The 22,118-nt window shown below is 35.9% G+C and overlaps 1 protein-coding gene across 2 annotated transcripts in view; it reads right to left on the reverse strand.

The window, feature by feature from the left end:
* Positions 1-22,118, reverse strand: part of SMYD3 (SET and MYND domain containing 3) — a 400,426-nt gene that overhangs the window by 368,885 nt on the left and 9,423 nt on the right. Inside the window, exon 1 of one of the 2 annotated variants that reach the window (XM_088052979.1) lies at positions 13,549-13,611. The exons of the other annotated variant lie outside the window; for it this stretch is intronic. The gene's annotated coding sequence lies outside the window, so the exon portion shown is untranslated. Of the gene's footprint in view, positions 1-13,548; positions 13,612-22,118 lie in introns of those variants that run through there. 2 annotated transcript variants of the gene reach the window in all.

Here is a 22,118-nt window from a genome sequence, read left to right on the forward strand (position 1 = left end):
TCTGCTGTTCATCAGTGTTCCTGAAGTCAGGCTAAGTGCATGCTGGTTACATGCAATTAATAAAATGTGTTACCTTCACATCAGTAACCCCTGAATTTTGTAGAATTTCTTCACAACAGAAACATTCACAAAACTGAAAAGCTTTCCTTTATACTATTATATATGCACATATATATGTGCATATATATATATATATATATATATATATATATATATATATATATATACACCAGGTGTCTCCCAGCTTCAAACTGGGAGCATATTATGGAAGACATTGGCACAGAATAACTTCCTGAATAATGGCCACATTTTTGTACTTCATATAATGCCACTTTTTCACCTAATTTGATAAAAAGATTCCTAAGCTTTGACCACTGCCATAATTTAAAAATAAACAAGAAAAATTCCACAAGTTGTCTTCTTGCCAAAAAAAAACCAAACCAAAAAAACCCCACACCACCAAAAAAGACTATGGATAAGGTGAGCAGTAGCAGCATTTTAACCAAGAGACAGCAGAAATTCCTTAACCTACCTGACTGGAAAGAGTTTCTTTTTTTTTTAAGAAACTTGGGTGGAAATCTGGATTAGAGAGTTTATTTGGTATTAATTGTTCTTGTAAAACTCATGAACCTTGAAAATGTCCACGAACACTTTAAGCTGTGAAGTGAGTCCCCAAGACTAATTTGTGTTGGCAATGTCCAAGACAGAATTATAAACAGATGTTCTAGGTCCATCTGGAAAACTAAGGGATTTGGGGATAAAAGTCTTCTGAATGATTAATAATATTGCCAAAATAAATAAATATGCAGTTATCTACTGAAACTATATATATATATAAACACCTAACCCCAAACCAACATATAAATCCTAAGAAAATATCAGACAGATTAACATAAACTAGGCAGTGCCAAAACAGCTGTTTTAGGACATCAGAAGAATGTGGTACAACTCTCTTTTAGAGTGAAATTATTATATACTTAGTAGTGCTACTACATACAAAAATATGTATTTGGGGAAAAAAAAAATCACTGAGATCTGGACTCCACTAGCTAAGGATAAGGACAGACTATCAATTTATTAACACTTGTACATGGACTTAGAAGGTGCTTTTATTTTCACAGGGACATTGACTTTAAGTGCTGATATTTTAGAATGCTGGCAAGAAAAATGAAATCCTAAATTAAGTACATCATTATATTTAATTTCTGTAGTATTAAAATAACATATTCAGTATACCCTAAATTAATTGCAAACAGAGAAAATGGCAGAATAAAGCATCCTATCATCCTATAAACCCTATAACGTTTAACCGGAATTCATATAAAAACATAAACCAAAAATCAGTTTATGATCATTTTTGTAGTGAATTCATGTCACATGTTTTGCAAAAGGAATTACTTGTTCTAGGATCTCTCCTACTCTGAAAATTTTCTCATTCTGTGTAATTACCAAAAAGTACAACGACTCTCCTAGTTATGACTGGAAGAAACCAACAAATTTCCCAAATACATATTGGATTTAAACTGTTTAAGCAGATTTTCTAAGAAAAATTTTGTTTATGAAAGCGTACTTAGGATGTATACATCAAAAAAATTTACACATTAGCATTTTCTAGTGGAAAACTGGAAAATGTTTGTTGGATAAGCGGAGACCTGCAGATAAAAATACTGGATAAAGGCAACTAGGTAAATGAAAGGAGGAAAAATTACCTACTCTGGGAATGAGAACTGATGTTTTCTCCAGTGCTGATTTCCAAGTCCAAAAGCCCCAACCTTCACAGTAGAAGCCCATGACCTTGCTCTACAATGGATGTCTATTGTCTCACTGGAGTCTTTGACAAAGTTTTCACCAACTACACTACTGCTGGATGAATGCAGTAGTAGAAAAACAAGTCACACAACTGGGTCAGTTTCTTCCATTGCTCTCCTCAGAGCAGTGAAAAAGTAAATTAGCATTGACACTGGAAGCACAACCTCTAGGTTTCAGGTCAAACCATAGTAGACTGACTGCGCACTAATATAATGAAAAAAAACCCCCCACTTTCTGATGGTGTTAGCTGGGGAAAACGGGGTAATTACAAGCTGCAGCTGAAACCAGCAGTCAACCCAGCATGTCTAAAGCTTCAGGCAATTGCAGTACTCTCCAGTCACTCTGCAGCACAGAGACACAGTCAGTTGCACATTTTGTAACAAAAACCCAAAACCGGACCTTGGGAAAAAAAGTATTTTACAAAAACTTCAGCACTAACAGAAAGCTGTTTAAGTGATTGCTACTCATAAAGTAAACTACCTGCATAATGATAGGCAGGAATTAGTCCATTCTCAAAATGTAAGACTCACTGACATATTTGTCAACACCAAAGCTACAGGCACGTCTGGTTCCGGGACTAGGAAAACAAAGGGAAGAGGAAAAAGCAAGTACATATTACACCAGCCTAAGGTGAGATTTCTAAAGACTTTTCAATTCAAATCAAGTTTTGATTTGGGATCAAATTTTGAAGTGAGGATCATTCTTGGGACTCCTCATAACTCAAAGGAGCAAGCAGCATGCAGCTGTGGAAAGATGCTTACACCACAACTCAGCATAGAAATCACAGAAACATAAAAAGAACTGGTTAAATTTTGTGAACTCTCTAAAAGTCACCATGTCCCACTTCCTACCTGAAGCAGGGCTGACTTCAGAGGCTGATCAGGTACAGAACAATCTGTTTTGTTTAAACGTAAGTGCCAATGAAAATCCCACAATTGTCAGCTCCACTGGTCTCTTGCTATACATCTATATATTCATCTCTCTGTAGTGAGTACTAACCATTGTTTTGTACTGGTGAGCAGCTACGCACATGAGTTGGGTCACCAATTCCTCTTGGCAACATCTAGGAGATGCTGACATTCAAACTGCCACCCTGGGATCCAAGTATAAAGAATCAAGAGTGAGTAGAGAGGGACAGAGCAGATCTCTCTTTGTGAGAGCTACTGGAAGATATCATTATTTAGCACCCGTAAGCACAGGAAGCACCTGAAAATCCAGGTCTTTTCAACTGTCTGAAGACTCTAAAGGAACACTATCAAGTACACATGACACATTTTAAGTCTCTTTCCATACTTCAAAATAAAAATAAATAAATAAATAAATAAATAAATAAAGCACAAAACCACACAAAAAAATAACGGATGGGAAAAAAAACCTCACAAACAAACTACCACAAAAAAAAAAAAAACAAAAGAAGAAGCAGAAGAAAAAATTCCTTTATATATCTACACATTTAAGAATCGTATTTTTGGGGAAAAATGGATAGAAAAATAGTGACTAAAAGTAAAACTAAACCTTATTATAAAAAAAGAAAAATCAACATACACATTTAATCAAAATTAAACAGTATCTATAAATGGCAGAAATTACTTTTTCTTTTTTTTTAAATTCATGTAAACTTACTTAGGATAAAAACTCAAAGTGCTTGCAATTACCTATTCATTCTACAAAAATACTGTTAAAAAAATAATGAGGTTCTTTGTCTAGTGAAACAATTTAGCAAATCCATCTGAAAAAGGATGGATAACTTTGTGAGTTTGTGACTGAGATTCCTCCATTCATCATACCAAAAAAAAGGAAATGAAAGGTTATACAGGTTAATAGATTTGAAATATCCATAAATGACTTTGATATTCCACTACACTCACACCTTCCAACAACCACTGATCTGTTGGAAAATTTGTATGAATCAATATTTTTTCCATGCTCAAAATACAAAACTATAAAGACAAACTATAATTATACAAATCTCTACTACAATACATAATTTTAAGACAGTATCTATTTACAGTAACAAGAAGAGGACAAACATATCCTTAACTATAGATGCTCAAGTGTCAGTGATGGCTTAAATACAAGATGCAGCCTCAAAACCTACATTCTCACATTGAAGATTATCTTTTCTGATACAACATTTGCAATTATGAAAGACAGCCTTCTCCAAATCTTCCTCCATCCCTCACACTGTGGGGTTGAGAGGGAATTCTTTATTTTCTCCCCTGCAGCTGACCACTTGCAGGTTCAACTGAACCTCTAAATGAACAGGTATCAATGAATTTCACTTGCTTCATTGTTTTTCAACAATGCAAAACAATGCATTATGCAAGTGATTTTTTTCCACAATGTAGAAAGAAGCAATTGATCACTGTCATAAATTCTTGAAAACTTTTAAGTACTGTGGTATCAGCTGCAATTCTGAACTCACATTACAGGAGGAGTTTAACTTTTATTTGTTTGGAGAGCAGCAAAACAGAGAAATAAATAGGAAACAAGGTAAAAGCATCAAGCAAATGCAAGGAGTAAGGAGGCAGACAAGAAAACCACGCAACTTTAAAAATCCCAAGCTCAAAAGAGTCCAGGGCAGCAATTTAGAGGAAGGGCCACAGATGTTGATCACCCACCCTGGCAGCAGACCAGCATTTGCAGAGAGAGCCAATGTGGCCAGACTCAGAGTAACACCACCTTCAGCCCTCTGCCTTTCCACCACAGTTTAGTGAGCAAATACAACAAGAAATGCACACAACTACACAGACAGACATATGCACCCTGCTTGCCAAGGACATGCTGCCTCTCATGTTCCACAGGTACAATTTGGAGCACTCCAAATTTCTCTTGCAACTAGTCACTGCTGCCATAAAATCTTCTTCTATGCTGGAGGTTTCAATGAGCTCAAACACTAATGGTATCACCAAGCCCTGCCAGTGGCACTGGTATTACACATTAGGCAGCTTGACAAAATTTAGTGCTACACAGAGAACTGCTTCAAAGACAACCTGTGATGGTTTGATACTTAATGGAAGATGAATTCTAGAATAAACACAAGTCAGAACAGTAAGGCAGACTTGCAGATAGGCTTTTTAGGCATTTCATCTCAGCTCCATTTGTGGGTTATCCCATGATGTACTTTAAAATAAAATTTGGCAAGAAAATCTTTCAGCAAAATAACAGTTGAGCTGTGATTGCATTCCCCACAGGAGTCACACAAAGACTGACGCTCTCACTAATGTATATAAATGACTGCCTGAAGGTTGCACAGATGCTCCACTGTGCATCTGCACAGATGATGTGGTCATTTTGAAAAGCCTTTTCCCAATCTGTTACAGAATACCTGTTTCTAGCTTCCTGACTTAGGGAATAAGCTTCACCATCAAATGGCTTACTGATAATTGCCTCGTATTCAATCTGTTACAAATAAAATGCATGATACTCCTGCCTCACTTTGGGAACAGTTGGACATAAAGCAGTTGGAGAACTCACAGTAGAATTTAGGTAGAAAAAAAACATGGAAATTTAATACACTTTAGAGTCTGCACTTCAGCTCCTCTACACAATTCATGAAGCTTTTAATAACTGATAAATTTTTCCCTCCAACATGGCTCCAACCATACTGCCTGTGAGCACTAATTACAGACTAATCAATGGTAGCCCATACTCCTTCCTAAATGGTCTACAAAGAATGAAAAATAAAAGCCTATTGCAAATGGAAACAGATTACCTTATTATCATAGATTCTGGGTCTGCAATTGTTATCAATGATAACAATAATTAATCCACAGTAAAATTTCTTTGCTTTCTCTCAAGTAGAAGAGAAAACTGGGTATTTACTGCTTATGCATGGAGGGTTGAATGTAAGAGTTCTCAAAGATAACCTTAATCTAGCAGCAAGATGATTAATGATAAAAAAAATATAAAGACCATTTGAAATTTAAGATCACAAGGACAGAGAATTGTTGTACATATCACTGCTACTTTCACATTATTCCATTTGTTTCAAATGATTTACAATTACTCAGGAGCCAAAAATTCCCCCTATAACAGACAAAGCTGAAATAATAGAGAAGAATTTATTTCATGTGTTGTTACACTACACCTTCTCTAGAAGATATGTTGCCTTTTATATACTCTGTCACTGTCACCTTAAAATCTGGGGGGGAAAAAAAATCACATCTTCAAAAACCCTGGTGTGTATATATATATATATGTGTGTATACATATATAACTTTTACTACTTCCTACATTTCAAGGGTGTGTTTCTTACCATGTCTGAAAATACCACCTATGTGGCGCTGGGTATCTAAAACCTTTCCGAAAGGTGAAATGGGATGTTCCACAGTGTAAAGGAGACTGATGTGAAGGGCACCAGCTTGCACAGAGGTCACAGATGAAATCCAAGGGCACCACCATATAAAGAGGATGGACACACAGAAAGGAGAAAGGAAGGGGAGCAGCACCATCCTTGGTGCAGCAAAATACTGCCAGCCCTTCTATGGCTGCCCAGGGAACAAAAAGAAGCTGGTCTCAGGCAGAAGCACTGACCTTCACCACTGTGGTTTTGAAATGGAGGTTGGCCTTTTACTGTGCCCACAATTTCATCATCTTTCCCCTCTGTCTATGTGCTCACACACACCTCAGTGTTTGCAAGCAAGACCCTCCTCATGGGCAGGATTCAGAAGTGCTGCTCCCAGGTGGGAGAATTACAGTTCAGATGCCTTAACTATGAAACAGCTTGTCCTGACAGACTATTTTTATTCTGCAGAGATTTGGTTTCATTTTTTATTATCCTTTTTACATTTTTTTTTAAAATAGTTTTCTTCAAATGTAGTTTTCTTCAAATGTACATGTAGATTTGGATTTCACAGAAGCTGATGAGTCAACAGCTGCAGGTGGCAAAGCCCATACTTCTGTCAATCGACTTTTTTGTACAAGACAGGAATTACTTGAAACTAAACTGAGTTTTGAATGCATCTAAATTAAGATCTCAGCTGCTATGTAAGAATGGTATCAAAATAATTACATTCCTACTCCAAAAAGAAGGAAAATGATTATTTGAACATATATCCAGATGTGGATGTGACTAAAGTTTTGTTTCACTGAATACTTTTTAATATTTAATATGTTAACAAATGTGCATACTGGAATATCTCAAATATATAACATCTAACCATGCTTGCCAGAAATACTTTAGATATGTAAAAGCTATAAACCAATTTAAAAGGCAATCTGTCAAAGTTTCCATTGAAAATGGTGCACAATTTCTAGTTTTCCTGCCTGTTCCCCTATCTAAACATGAGACAGACAATATAATACTGGTTCAAAACACAAATATTGAATGAGATGACACATTATTATACCACTTGTAAATTTAGACTGAATGAGTTCAACAGGATTTATACTGTAAAGAATAAAAGCTATGTTATATGCTCTTTTTGCCATAAGGATTATTACTACAGTAATGTTCTCACCATGAAAGTATTAAATTATGAAATATTAACTGCAGGCATAAATAGCTAAGGCAAATGCCCCCAAAATAAATTGCTAATTATTTTTAACCATTAAAAAAAAAAATGCAAGACAAATTACTTTAAGCGATATGTCTGTTAATTATAACCTGAATTTTTTTTCCTCTGTGTACCAAAACAGAGTCAGTCATAGGGGGATTTTTGTTCAAAAACAGACATACACAGACATCAATATGCATAGTAAGTTTCTTCTTGCTCCTTTTTCTAGGAGCTATGTGGCAGCAGCCCAACTAACCAATTAAAATAAAGATTTAAAATGGGAGTTGGAAACCCATAATTTTTGGATTTTACAAAGTAGTGAGAGTATCAAGAACAAACACATTGAGTATGAGTTAAACCCAAGAAGGTAAAAGTAAAGTCTCTGATAATTGATACCTAAGCACTACTTTGGAAGAACTACCTGTGAACATAAAATCACCTTGAAGCTTATAAATGTCTTGTAAGATTGTTTGTACTGCCAAACCTGTCTAATAAGGGCAAAGTGCATGGTGACCATTGTCAAACTAATTGTTCAGTCAAGAATCAGTAAGTAAAAGGCATTAGCTCTGTTATGCTCCATTGCATACAGTTACATCTTTGACAGCTGCCCCGTGGGAGTTTATGGATCCTACATGACCCCTGTCGAAACTCAATTGACTTCTTCCCTGCAAATTCTATTAGAATTGGTCCCTGCATCACTGCCCACAATAATCAAGAGCAGAGAGACTGATTTATGTATAAGCATTTTGTTTTAGTCTGTAGAATATAAAACAGATGAGGTTACAAGATGGCTGTTTAAAAAAAAATAGTCAACTGCATCCCATTTTGTAAGAGAAATTTAAAAAAATATATATATTTTAATTTTTTAGTTTAAAAACTGAAGCTTCAGGAACAAAGGGGTGGGGAAATGAAAAATAATTTTGTTTAAATATTCATGTTTCAAAAAGTACCATAATTCACCAAAAAAAATCATAAACAACTAATATAGCATGCAAATGTATCTGCTCCAAAGTTTACTTACAGCAAGAAGCATCACTCTTACAGATTGTAAAATTCCTACTAAGAGTAAAACTGAATAATTTATTGAGAAAGCATATGCTATTTATTAGCAAGTTTAAATATCTGTGTTAACCCTTTTTCATAGACTTGGAAACATCAAAGAAAGAGCCCATAATCCTTCATTTTCCTGAAGTTATTGACTTCCCTCTGCTATAAATATTTAGAACTCCTCAGCTCAGCTTATATTTTTAAGACATTAAAACTGACCAACAATCTAAAATCTTCATAACATGGAACACTGGTACAACAAAGGCACTTACAGAACTTTACACATTTCTTTTTCATTATTTTCATTTTTTTCTCCTGAATGTCTACAGTTTAAATTATCTTACAAAGAAGGATCCAAGTAATTTTATGTATAGAAGTTGCTCTCATCATTATGAAAGTTCTAATAAAATCTTCTGAAAATAATTATCAAATGATGAGAAGTACATACTTACAGAAGAAAAGCAGAAAAATTTAATTAGCCAAATGCCATACTCTAATACGCAGGACAATGAAAGCAAGAAGCACGCTAGCTATCAGTTTCATGGAAATAAGAGAACAATTGAACATAACCATACTAAAAGTTCAGGAGGTTACGATGAAGGTTATAAAAGTAAAGGAGGGGTCATTCCCAGGAATGTTTACACATATGGAAAACAGAAGGTCAATATAACACAAAATGCAAGAGATAAGCAGACAACATCAAAACCAAAAACATTTCACCACTGCAAGTTTAAATACACTTTGGAAGCAATTTGAAGCCTTGCAAAGATAGTCAGATTTCACAGAGTAAGATACTTTGAACACTTGAACTAGATACCAACACAGAAGCTCTGGAAGAGTTAAACTGCCAATGTAGAAAGTGCAGGGAAGGATTTGAACAGTCCCAAACACAGGAACTATGTACCTACAATGCAGAGATTAGAAAACCTGCAAATACAGCAGAACTGATACTGAGATCAGAGCCTTGCATAGGCCAACTTCTATCTATCCTAACAGCAGAACCCCTCTGCTGTGTTTTTTTTTTTAAATGGATTAATCCTTCCATTAAATACATTGGCTACATCCTAATTTTAACCAGAAAGCAACCAGTATCTCCCTGAGATTATGGAAAAATCCACACAGCTCCTTAACCGTGTAATTATTTTTACTGCCATCATCCTGACTATTAAAAGCCAAAATGCATCTCTCAATCAGGCTTGTTTCACTTAGCTTCATGAATCCAGAACATGTCTGTATAAATCAAATTGATCTAAAATTTGGACTAAAGACAGGAAACGTTAAATCCAGATAAATGACTACTGGTTGTCAGAAAGCCACATATCTACAGCAAGTTTTTCTTTCAGAATAAATCTTACAGTTGTGTAGCCAAAATGTGCAGTACTTATGTGACCATGAGCCTACCCCTCCAAAGAATTCAATATTTTGTCTTCCTCCAGTGGCATGAAGGGTGTTTAAATGCCAAAAAAAAAATCTCGGATATGACCAGATCAGCTGGTAACCATTCCTCAGCTAGGGGTACATGGTTACCAGCTGAAAGTGCTACATATAGAAAGAGCTCTTCTTGAAATACCTTTTTGCACAACAACCTCTTCTACCTTTGCCCTCTCTCATGAAAAGTGATCTGTGCACGTGCTCACATCTCACCCCTCCATCCCAGCTAACTTCAGCACACATGGTCCATTACACTGTTGGCCAGCATGCTGTGCCACCTCCTCAAACTAAAGCACACACATCCCTCCAGGCAAACTTCTCCACTTAATGCTCCATCTCAGCTATTTCAAATTTTGTGTCTAACATCTCTACAAAACCCTGAGCAGAGAGGCTTAACCCACCCTGAGCCTGATGGAATCTGCCTTCACACGATGTCATTGTATTTCCTTCTGTAAATTTAATTAACAAAGCAAGCCATATCTAACAAGAAAAATACCTAGGGAAAAAAAAAAAACTTTCAAAGTCTAAATAAAAGTAAGAAGGCCCTAAGTAAGGAAGTATTTATTAAAGCCCCTACACTGGCATGAATTTCAATTCATGTAAGGTACAGTTATTGAGACCAATTGGGAGTAAGATCAAAACAGTAACAGCAGAAAAAAAACTTGAGTATTCGCATATCTTCAAATTCTTTTAAGTGTCATGAATAGACCACTCTTAAAAAAAATACCTGCAACAAATATCTGCCATAAATTAAAAACAAACAAAAAGTACAACTTTGAGTCTGATTTTAGATTTGCCTCATGGAGAATATTTATTAATTGCACTTATATAATATACTGTTAACAAGCCTCTGTCACACAATGTATTTAATATCCATGCAAAACTTACTACTTGCATCAAAATAAATAATACACCTCCTAAAAATATACTAAAGCTATATGACAAAAACTACACAGTGTTATTGCATATGACAAACATTACAATCTATAAAAAATATATAAATACTTCAGACTGCCTATGAATCTTGGAATTTTATCCATTTACTTGGCAGAGACAACATAATGATGGCAGCAGTTGTGGCGTATCTAGAAAGTCTGTCAAAATTTCTCATTTGTAGTCACTATTGTACTTTCCATACTCTAAAGACTGATTACAAGTTTAAATCTTTTTAATAAAAAAAAATCCTGTTTCAGTGGAAGAATGACCACATCAAAGTCAATCATTATGTTCTCACTAAGACATTTTTCTTAATGAAAGAAATTAATAGGAATACTTAATCTGAATCTATTGTCCAAGACTAAATATATTACCCAGGATTAATGTACTTAACTTGAAACAGAATTATCTTTTTTTTTCCTACTATTAGAAGTACACGCTTGAAAATGTCTTCATTTTGTAATCACAGATGACTTTTCACAGACAGTCTCAAGTCTGGTCTTTTTAATGCAGTACTTGAGATATCAAGTTAACATAACAGTATTTGAAATATCAGTTGCACAATGAAAGAAATTCTAGTATTTGGATATAAAGTTTTCTCTGGCAAACTAAAGCTGCCCTTTCTAAACCAGGGAATACCTGTGGGACTCCAAACCTTGTCAGCCCCCACACAGTTTTGTAAGGGCCACTGATACCCAGCCTGGTGATCAGCACCATAGAGGCTGCATCACTGTGTGAACATCTGACAAATAACTTGGCATCCAAGGGATTAAAACCCTAGAAATTAACAATTAGAAGAAAACCTCCTAACAGCAACAAAAGGCTATTTAGGACTTCAAAATAAATATTATTCTTAGCACAGTACGCAATTTTGGTCACTCTACACTAGTTGAAATCTGAGTTTTATTCTACCAAAACAACTTCATCCTTTGTCTTTTGGAATCAAACCAATACAGTTTTCAGGTTCAAGATCCATACCTTAGGTATAGAGCTAAAGTTTATTTCTTACCATTTTCATTAGTTTCCAAAATATTCTGAATTTTGAACAAATCTGAAAATGCACATTTATATTTATGCATTTAAAAGTTACTGGTTTTGCTCAGAAGTAGACTTCCAACAAATACCTAACTCAACAAAGGTAACAGAGTTTGAAACCCAACCTTTACTTTTTATTGTTTCTCACATAAATCCCTTACCAAAGAGTAACTGGAAACCATAGTCCAGATACTTGTCACTACTTTGTGCCCTGCAGAGCACCCAAAATCCAGGTTAAGTGCCGTACTGCTGGCAGCCTGTGAACAACAGCCTCATTGCTGACCTCCTATCAAAACAATACCCTGCTGGTTTCTCCTGAGGAAGCTCTTATTCATTCATAACAGGTACGCAAGAAATAGAGTCCACTTCTCACAGGTTTTTGAAGAAATCAAAATTGTTTCCTCTAATAGGACCGTTCTGATCATTCAGAGCAGTAGACACACTGCATGTGATGGACTATGAATACAGATTACTTGCAGCTATAAACACATCTTGCAGTATTCCCCTTAACCTTTGAATAAATTTGCATTTATTGTCATTGATGTGGATTGTTCTGTAGGAGAGGACAACCATAGCGTCAGCTTAAATAACAATTCTAGTATATCTAAAATCAGACATGCATGAACTACCACAAAAATTCATGTAAGAAATTACCATCAAAATTCATAACTGACTCTTGGGAAAATGGGATCCATGCAACCTCAGAAACAGCTAAAGAAGTTGTAAAATAAACACAATTTAACAAACAGGCCCAGAACAATTTGCATATGATGAAGCCCAGATCCAACATCTAAAGGAAGTAAACTCCAATGTTCATATACTAATTAACAAGAAACAAAGCACAGCTTGCTGTGTTTCTTTTTTAGTATTAGCAAGACAGTTTCTGGATAAAAGTGGAAAGCTTGAGGGTTTTAACCACATTGCACACCTGATGGGAACAGGCAATAGAATGAGTGAGACATCAATCTTACCCTACCCCTGGGCCACCAGTTACTGCCAGGCTGCAAAGTCCTAGCCATGATGCATATACCCAGTCCTTTAGCTACACTTAGTACAACAAAACAGGGTTCCTTGGGCCTCCCTGCAACCGTTTCCTTTTTGCCATTTCTGCAACAATCTGCTGCAATGCATTTTTTCCAAGTGTTACTCTTGAAGGTCTGCTGAAATTTCCTATAAGTTTGGGATACTCCAGCTGGGCTGCAGAGGCAAAGGTTTGGTATGAAGAATCTACCTTTACTTCATCAACCACTTTAATTCACAAACATTTCTGGATGCAATAACAGGCAACTCGAAATCAGTGAAGTGAACTGATGCAATGTTCATACTGTTCTGAAAGACAAGCTGCAGAATAAGATTTCCCCTGTCAATCCTGAAATAACACAGCATAGTGGAATGGCACAGGGCTGAAGGGTACACTGCAATCCTGCTACTTCCAATCAAGATATTAGTGGGGTGGGGAGAGAGGTCTGTGCATTTTTAAGGCGCACCTTTAAAGGACACAGGAAATAGATGCTTAGTACAGCAGGAGATAAGTAATGTATTCTGCATTTTTGGTTCTATTTTGTGTTAAGTTTTGGTGGGTTTTTTCTTAAATAGCACATAATTTGGGGTGCCACTAGGCATGATATAAGAGGGGACATTATGACAGCTCCAGATGAGGTAACATCCCATTGCTTACTAAAATTGGTCTAGTCTCTCAATAATCAAAAAACAAGTTCAACTATCCTATGGAAAGGCATCAGCAGCAGTACCCACCATGTGGTTCCCCTCAGCTTTCAGTTCTTGTACTTACTCTTCTGTGTACTCCTGAGCCCCACAAACCTTTCCTTAGGAGGCCAGGCACATTCTCTTTTAAAGACATACTTCATTTTGTTCACAAACACCATTGCTCTTGCATTATTTTAACCTAGGTTTCCCCTACACTTCCAGAATGTAACCAATTACAGCTGAAAAACACTCCCCCCACCCCTCATAATTTACTAGTTAGCAACAGCTGTCCTTCACCAGAATTGTTACATTTTTTTTATCATTTGTTTTTTCAAACAGGATGTTTGAGTAGTTCTTGTTACCACAGAACAGTTGAAGAATACATGATGCTATTCCATGATGCAGACTAGTCTAAGGAAAACAGTTCTGAATTGAAAGTTAAAGCTAAATAAAAGTTATGTCCTTCTCTAAGGCATACTAACTTCTTGGTTTTTTTCTGGTATATATGACAACCATGAAGAAAGAACGTCTTTTAACTAAAACTGGCACTGAATCGACTCTGGCAGAAGGTAAGACAAAACTCCTGTAACATTCAGCTCCCTTAAAATCCATACACATATAAGAGATGTGATCTGTGAGCAGAAAGAAAAACAGCTGGCAAAGTCTTTTATCAAATCAATCTTTCCTCACACACATGATCATATAACTGTTCCACTCTACTCCGTATGCTTTAAATTAATTCTGAGACACCAAAACAATTTCACAGAAAATTTTATCATCACCAAAGTGATCACATAGAGACAAATCATATGAAACACACTCCCTTATTCATAGCAACCACACCTAATATACAGAGATTTTGTACACACAGCCTGTTACAACTGAACATGCAAGATTATAATACCACCTAATTTTATTTAATAAAATCCACAATTTAGGTTTTTTTTCTAGTCACAATTTACTTGTTCTTTATTTCATATAGTGACAGAGTATGTAAATTTTATATCCTATATCATATATTCCAAAGCAGAAAGGGTTTTAAGTAGAATTTGCACAGCTTTTTCAGAGCCTAACTCATCCTTCATATTTCCAGTTCTTTGTAGTCCTTTTGTTTCCCATTAGCAAATTCATTTCTTAGTTGGCAGAGTAATTAACAAATGCATCAAGCACCAATAGCCAGACCAAAGAAATATTTATTTCTCACATAAGTACAGACATAATAGCTAGCATCTACAGTAGTTTTAAACACTTCAGCATAAGAGGTTCCTGCTTTAAGACCCCAATAACTGAGCATCTTCTAGTCACAGAGTGATTCTTAGTCATTGTTCACATTCTGCAAAACTATTCCCAGTAAAACAGATCTATCATTGGAAGATAATTTTTAATTTAAGTGTTGACCATGCTTCCTCATTCATCAGAAAGATAACCATGAGCATTGAGGCTATGATTGCATCTAGGGGAGAAGCTGCAGATTAAAACCAGTGTATCTGAGCACAAGGAACTGACCCCATCATATATGACCAGTGTGATTGCAACCCTCCTCATCTTTCTGCTTTGAAAGTTCTTCTGTTTTCCCAGTGGGGCTGGGTTTTTGAGTAATCCTGCAGAGCTAACCTCCAGAACAATATCAGCCGTGCAATGTCATAGATGGGATCAAGCATGAGGAAGAAACAAAGATACTTAAGTACAACTGCATCAATAGAAACAAAGACAATTTATGTAAATCTTCACTCGCCATTAGAAATGACAAAAACCAGGGCACATCTGAAGATATAAATCATCTCTTGTAATACTGAAAAATTCTCAGCATTAAGATATTTAATATACCATCGTTCAGAGAAACTGTCTAATATCTTTTGGTAGCAAAAAGGATCCACATTTTCTATCAAAAATGTTATACAGATTAGTTCACAAAAGCAGAAGGAAAAAAACCCTAACAAAGAGATCTTCCTGTACGTAAATCCGGCTTTAAAATTCGAACTTGATTTTCTAAGCAAAATCTAAATCCACAGTCCAAGTTTTAATCAAAAGTAACTTTAGCAAATTAACTGTTTAAAGATACTATAGTCCTGAAAAATGCTGCAGGCTTACTTTTAGGTCTTTTGCAAATAAGAGGGGAAGAATTTAAGCGGGATAAGAAAAATGTTGAAGGGGTTAAATAAAAAAGCAACTCCAAAATATATAGAGATCTAAAGGATTTATTTTTCTTGTGCCAGGCATCTGAAATGCACGTTTCACTAGTACTGTAACAGATGTTCTGAGTTCTCATGTACTCCTGAAGTATAATTTTCCAATTCATTGCAGCTTCTTATAGAAATGAAATGGCAAGAGTAAGCATTCATTTCCTGAAACTTGAGTTCAAATACTGTTTAGGTCAGAAAGGAAGTGAAATGGCTCAATCCTACAAGATAAACCATCTCCTGTTACCTTACTTACTGTCATCTTAGTGTACCTCATTAAGGTACTGTCATCTCTGCACCTTATGTCCAGTGTCTAATCCCTTCAACAGGGGAGGACACAACTAAATACCTCCTATGGTCAGACCTTGTGTTCACAGAGAATAGAAAGCTACAAACCTAATTCTTGCTGAGAAATCTGACTGCAGCTGCAAAAATGTCTTTAAAATCGAGCATAATTTCAAACTTCAGATTAGCTGAAGCACATGGAAAGCATCAACCAAAATTAGTGTTGAAGAACACCAGCTCCTATTCTGCTGGAAAGAGACACTCAAGTGTGTTTGGCCACCCAGAAAACAAAACCAAAGTATCATGAAACGGCAGTAACATTTTGGTGGGTTTCACTTGCTTTTCTTGCTGCTGGCCACTTTCCATGTAGGAAGACAAGCGTCACTTATAACTTCTCTCTTTTTTCTTTTCGTTTTTTTTGGGTTTTTTTTTAATTTTAAACTTATATACACAGAGAAATTCAACATCTGCCAAGAAAGATGAAGTTGTCTAAGTCTCACAGCCTAACTAAATTCTGTTTCTGTGTCTGGTACCAATTTTTTTAATGATCATATTTTCACTGAAAATGAGAATGCAATTAAAAAACTTAATCACACTACTAAGACTTTTTAGACAAATTAGCTTTTTAAATGTTGAGTATTTAAAGTGAGCTTAGGAAGAATGTTAGTCAAATGCAACTTAAAATTGTCTATTAGGTTAAAAAACCAAAAGCAAAACAGAATAGTGCTTTTGTATGACATAGAAAAGCAATTTAATTCTGGATATTTGTTGGTTTAGGCTAGAGGTTTTATTCTGCAATTAAGGTTATTGTAAATTAGGCTTTCTCCAGGCATATTTTGAAGTCCCAATCATGTCCATTCATGTCTTCAAACTATATCGATCCTCTTGAATGTTAATTCCCTGGGCTGTGACAACCTGTGTTCACCAGAAATGGCTTCTCGTCTTATTGTGAAACAGCTTTGTTTACACAACGAACCAGGACACATCTGCCCTCCCTTTGGAAACAGTTTGGCTATGGAGGCCCCCCAAAAAACATGCGCCACAGAGGGCCTTGGTCACTGGTGAAACCCCAACAGCTGAATTCAAGTGGTGAAAGCAAACCACAGTTCCTGAAGACAGGGCCGGGCTCTGCTTGGAGCAGTTAATCCAGAAACAAGGTGGAGCACCTGACCTCCACACCCAGCAGCACCTATCACAGCACGACCTAAATACCACTTTGGGGGGTTTAGAGCAAAGCACAAGGGCAGCAGCTGCACTGACATTCCCCAACCCCGCGGCATAATTAAGCAGTTTTACAGTCTTTCAGCTTGAGGAGAAGGGACATTTGCTTCCAAGCCCACTGCTGAAACAGGATAAGGAACTAGATTGAGTAATTGGAAAACATTGCTCCTCCTGGACAGTTCTACCGGAGCTACAGTCACAGCAACGTACAGTGGTTATGCTGTAGCCATTTCAGAGACAGTTTTCTGTCAATGAGGCTTTGTCAACACACAATTATGCAAAAGATGAAAAACTAGTACAAAGCAAGAAGAGAGTTCAAATGTTTTAAATGTTTTTCCAGTAACTGCTATGACATTTTTAAAATAGGAAAAGATATAACTTTTATTTGAAGGGTTCCTCCATAAGCCTGATATTGAAACCAATACTATACAAAGCTTTGTGGCAAATCCCGTTAAGTAACAGGTCTATTTGATGGCCTACCACCATCATATTACCTTGCACAGAGTGCCAGCAGTAACTGCACTGCTTTAAAAGAAACTTGCTTCCTCAAACGCACACCATATTTATTTGCTAAATATAACCTCGGTAACATTAAAATAAAGATCAAGAAGAAGGAATGAATGGATTTTTGTAATTAAGTTAATCCAAAATTGATTGGGAAATAACTTTGCAAAAATAAGAACTAAATTTGTTAAAGACTGTTCAAACATTATTTTTTATTTCATCTATGAGGTAAGTTTAAGAGAACATAATTCTCCCAATTTAAAGTAATCCAGATTTTTTTGTTGCATAAAAAGTATGCATAAGTATAAAAAGAAAACACACTGGGAAAAAAAAAAAAGCACTTTTGGAAATTACCAATTCTAGGAGTCATACAACCTGAATAAAATTAAAACCTTTTTCAGTCTTTATTCTAATAGGAGATAACTGCAGGGGTGAGTCCACAGAGATTTTATTCTTCCTTATTGTGAACTCATATCCCCAACAGCAGTGAACAAGGGATACACATGTCAAGGACAGACTTTATTTTATAGGTACAAGCCAAGGGAAAACTGGAGGTCATTCATTTTCACCAGTCAGAATGAATACTAAGGACTCACCACAAGATAAAGACAAAACACCTGCTTTACTAAAAGCCACTATGAATTTGTGGTAAAATTGGAGGCATTTCAAAACTGAGAAAAGTTTTGCTTGCAGAATGGGGCAGGATGGCAGGGGAGGAGAAGGTTTCTGTTGTGTAGTCCTTGGAGAAAGCACAGCCTGGAATGACATTCTTAAACCTACAGCCACTGATTAAACATTGTCTTAAGGCAAAAAATCTGCACAATAAGCTTAAGCATGCATTTCAGTTCGTAGCTAAGTTATTATCTGCAGTAAACTGATAACCATTCATTAACTTCTGAGCATAAAAGACAAATGGCAAGCTATTTCATGCCTCAAAGAATTTACAACAAAAGGGAGGCAAACACACAGTGCAGGTGACTTTGTATTGGGAAAATAAAACGAATATTTAAAAATGCCATTACCTTCCAGCTGTAAAATGGACCAACATGGAGATGTTCCAACAAAAGCAGGTTTTAGAACTGATTCTGAATCCTTATGTGCTATAAGCAGAAAAGTAAGCATAGTCTTTCAATCAATAACAAACAGCTGTTAGTAAAGTACTTTTTAGTGAAAATTAATTTTAACATTAAGGCCTACATGAACAAGTACCAAATATGTGCCTCACAAGCAACGCTAACTACAAGGGTCATAAAATTGTATGTGTACTGACAGATACAGCCTGTAAGACTCCATGGGGGGAGGTTAAAAAGAAGATATGAAAATTAAAAATTAATAATTCTACAGCACAATAGTTCTGAACAGACATATTCCCAAAGTCACAACTTCCAAGGGAATCTCTACGGACAAGATCTTTGGCTCCATAATAATTTCTAATGCACTTGGGAGTTCTGTGAATTATTTTATCTGCCTTAAAGCAGATTAGGGGAAGGAAAGCTGCAGCAGTGACCAGAGCCCTATGTCAGTTCCCCACAACAGAAAGCCAAACATGGATGTATTCTGTGCACACCAAACACTGCCATTGCTGAGAGCTACTTGTTCAAAGACAAAATATGTCCTTTAATAATTCAGCTCCCCCTGACACTCGGGAACAAGATAAGAGGCTAAAACCAACTTTGAAACAGGATATTCAGAATTGCAGGTAACGTCCACATTCATTGGTATAGACTTTGATACTTTATGTGATTTTCTGCCACCAGGCAGCAAAACCACCCTGATGTCATGGTGCAAACAGTCCCAGGCTCTCCAGCTACATGCCTCACATCGGTGCTTTCATCTCACGGCCCTTGTGACCAAATACAAAGACAACTTTCTACTGCCCAGCTCAAAATTCAGTTCCCTCTACACCAGTTTGCCTACAAGTTCATAGAGATCTTTTCAATTTAAAAAAAAACTCTTGTCTTTAAACCATTTTTACCCTCTCCATAAGATGCTTTGCAACTTCTGGAAATTCAAATCTTGTACAGAAATTATGAATCTCTTCCCAGTCCTGTATTCTCCTTGTCATTTTTTTAAAGGTCCCCATGAGTCATAGCCATGTAACTTTCCAAGGAAAACTAGGACTTCAGGTCTCACCTTTCCAAATATCTCTGAGATTTTTAAACAAAAATCGGAAAGCATTTTGCATAGCTTTTCATACCATAAAATAAATACATTGTTAACTTCAGCTTCCATCTGCTAGTTTTTTTCTTTGATTTGGTAACTGATTTACACCACAATATCATCCATAGCAGACAAGTAATTAAAAATACTGTCGTGCTCTTCCCTTATGAGCAGTTTTCCCCAGAAATATTTAATAACCCTTCTCCTATAAGCAGTTATGTCTCCTGAGTCCATTTCAAGTAAACAATTTTTCACACTGACATTTTCTTTAGTCTGTTGTAATTCCCATTCCACTGGCCTCTTTACTGTTCCATCTATTGTATCAGTTAAGCTGCATTTTTTTTCCCATACAAACACTTCTGTTTTGCCAAGGACAAGTGAGTTTCATAGCTTTTGAAACTGAAAGGAACAATTGTAACATCCAGCAAATTGCACGGGCCATAAAGTTTTGCATGGCAAAGCTTTCAGCTCTGGCACAATTAGGATGCATTTTACCAATTTTTAAAAGCGATGTTAATTCCAAGTACACATATAAACCTGTTGGTGTTGGATTGTTTCCTAGTGGTACTATTAAATTTACAGCAGATAGGCTTTCTGCTGCCTATAATCACATTTTAAGATTTTTCAAGTGGGTTAAGGTCAAATATTGCCCTTAAGGTGATATACAAACATATAATTTAAATATTTTTATTTTACACTCTATCAACAACTTCTAAATATATGGGTGAATGCAATAAACCTCAAGCCTTTCTCAAACAGGTAATCTAGGAAAAACCTTAAATTTAACAGACGAAAGAAGGGCTCAAATCCTCCAATTATGTATCTGAACTACAAGGTTATCCTTCATCTGTCATGTTCCTCATACATGCATTAAAATATACACATCAGCTGACAATATCTTTAGTTTTGTACATGAGCAAGACATTTAAAAAAAGAGGTGAGCACATCCACTCTTTGATTTTATTGCCCCACCCCTCCAGCTGTGTTCAAAGACTGTCCATGGAGGAGAAAAGATAAAAATGACAACCAGTCCTTACAAGTGGGTTGTGAACACAAATAATGTGATGTGTATTATTGCAAAGGGAATTTCTAAAAATGCAGTGAACAGCACCAAAAAGTGGTAAATGCTCCCTGAAATACCAAATAAAACAAACACCATCAAAATAAAATCTTGAAAAATCCAGTAAATTCCTAATCAATGAAAAATTAGTTGACTATATAATTTGGCACACACATACCAAATTCCACACATTCTTTTTTTTTTTATCCTAAATTCAGTAAGGGGTATTAGCTCAGCACTAATGAATCCAACCTGTGTCATATTTTATATACATGCAACAGGATTCTCCTTTCAGTACACTTTTCAGTAGAAAGGTGAAACCAGTAAAACAACCCCAAGCCAAATTTTCAAAGTCTTTAGAAGGGTCTCATTCTTTTGCATACAACGCTCAGCAAGTCTGCACTCCTTAAGGAATTTCATTAAAAACTGAATTTAAGTAGTTACGACTTATCAGAACACAGAACAAAGCAGTAATCACATAAAACAGCCAGTGCAATTCAATCAAAATTACTGCCAAAGCAAACAAAGACTATTAATTGGCAGCAAAAGGCACGTATAAGCAATACACTGACTACATGTCTAATAAAACACAAGGTATCCACTGGAAGTGGCAAGAATAACTTCTTTCAGCAACTGGGTTGCTAAGAGCCTCTATAACTTTTCTGCTATTTTTACACCTGTCATTCTTTTTAGTGTTCATCAGCACAATTCATCTACCTTCTTGGGCACAGAAAGGGACATTTTATAGTAAGAAGTACTTACGTAAGTGTGATGCGCTTATTTTGTGGAACAAAACTAAAACAAACAAAAAGACCCAACATAATACTGTAAAGGATCTTACTGATGATAAAATACATGTTATTGCTATATCAGTTTTATACCTGATATTATACATATCTTGTGTGGATTACTGCATAACCTCTTTTTCCTAGGGCAAAGCCTTCAGATAAATCAATCATCACATGTTGAGTTTCATACAGTATTTCAAGAAATTGTTTCCATGGCTATTCCATCTGTTATGAAGGAATATCAACAACTACAACTGCTTTAATATGACAAGTGGATAAAATTCATAAATAGCTGAATAGCCAGTCTCATTTGCTAAACCAACATAGATGCTTATGATCATAAATCTCTGAAGTGGTTTTCTGTCCCACTTCATTTTTTATTTTAAATCTTTCAATCTGTTTTTGCTTTTTCAGAAATCTGGACTAAGATATTTTCAACAGCTGGAGGACTTGGAGT

Source organism: Pseudopodoces humilis, chromosome 3 (assembly GCF_049639895.1).
Source record: "Pseudopodoces humilis isolate 2021_Gansu_Grassland_sample_001 chromosome 3, ASM4963989v1, whole genome shotgun sequence".
Taxonomy (NCBI): Eukaryota; Metazoa; Chordata; class Aves; order Passeriformes; family Paridae; genus Pseudopodoces; species Pseudopodoces humilis.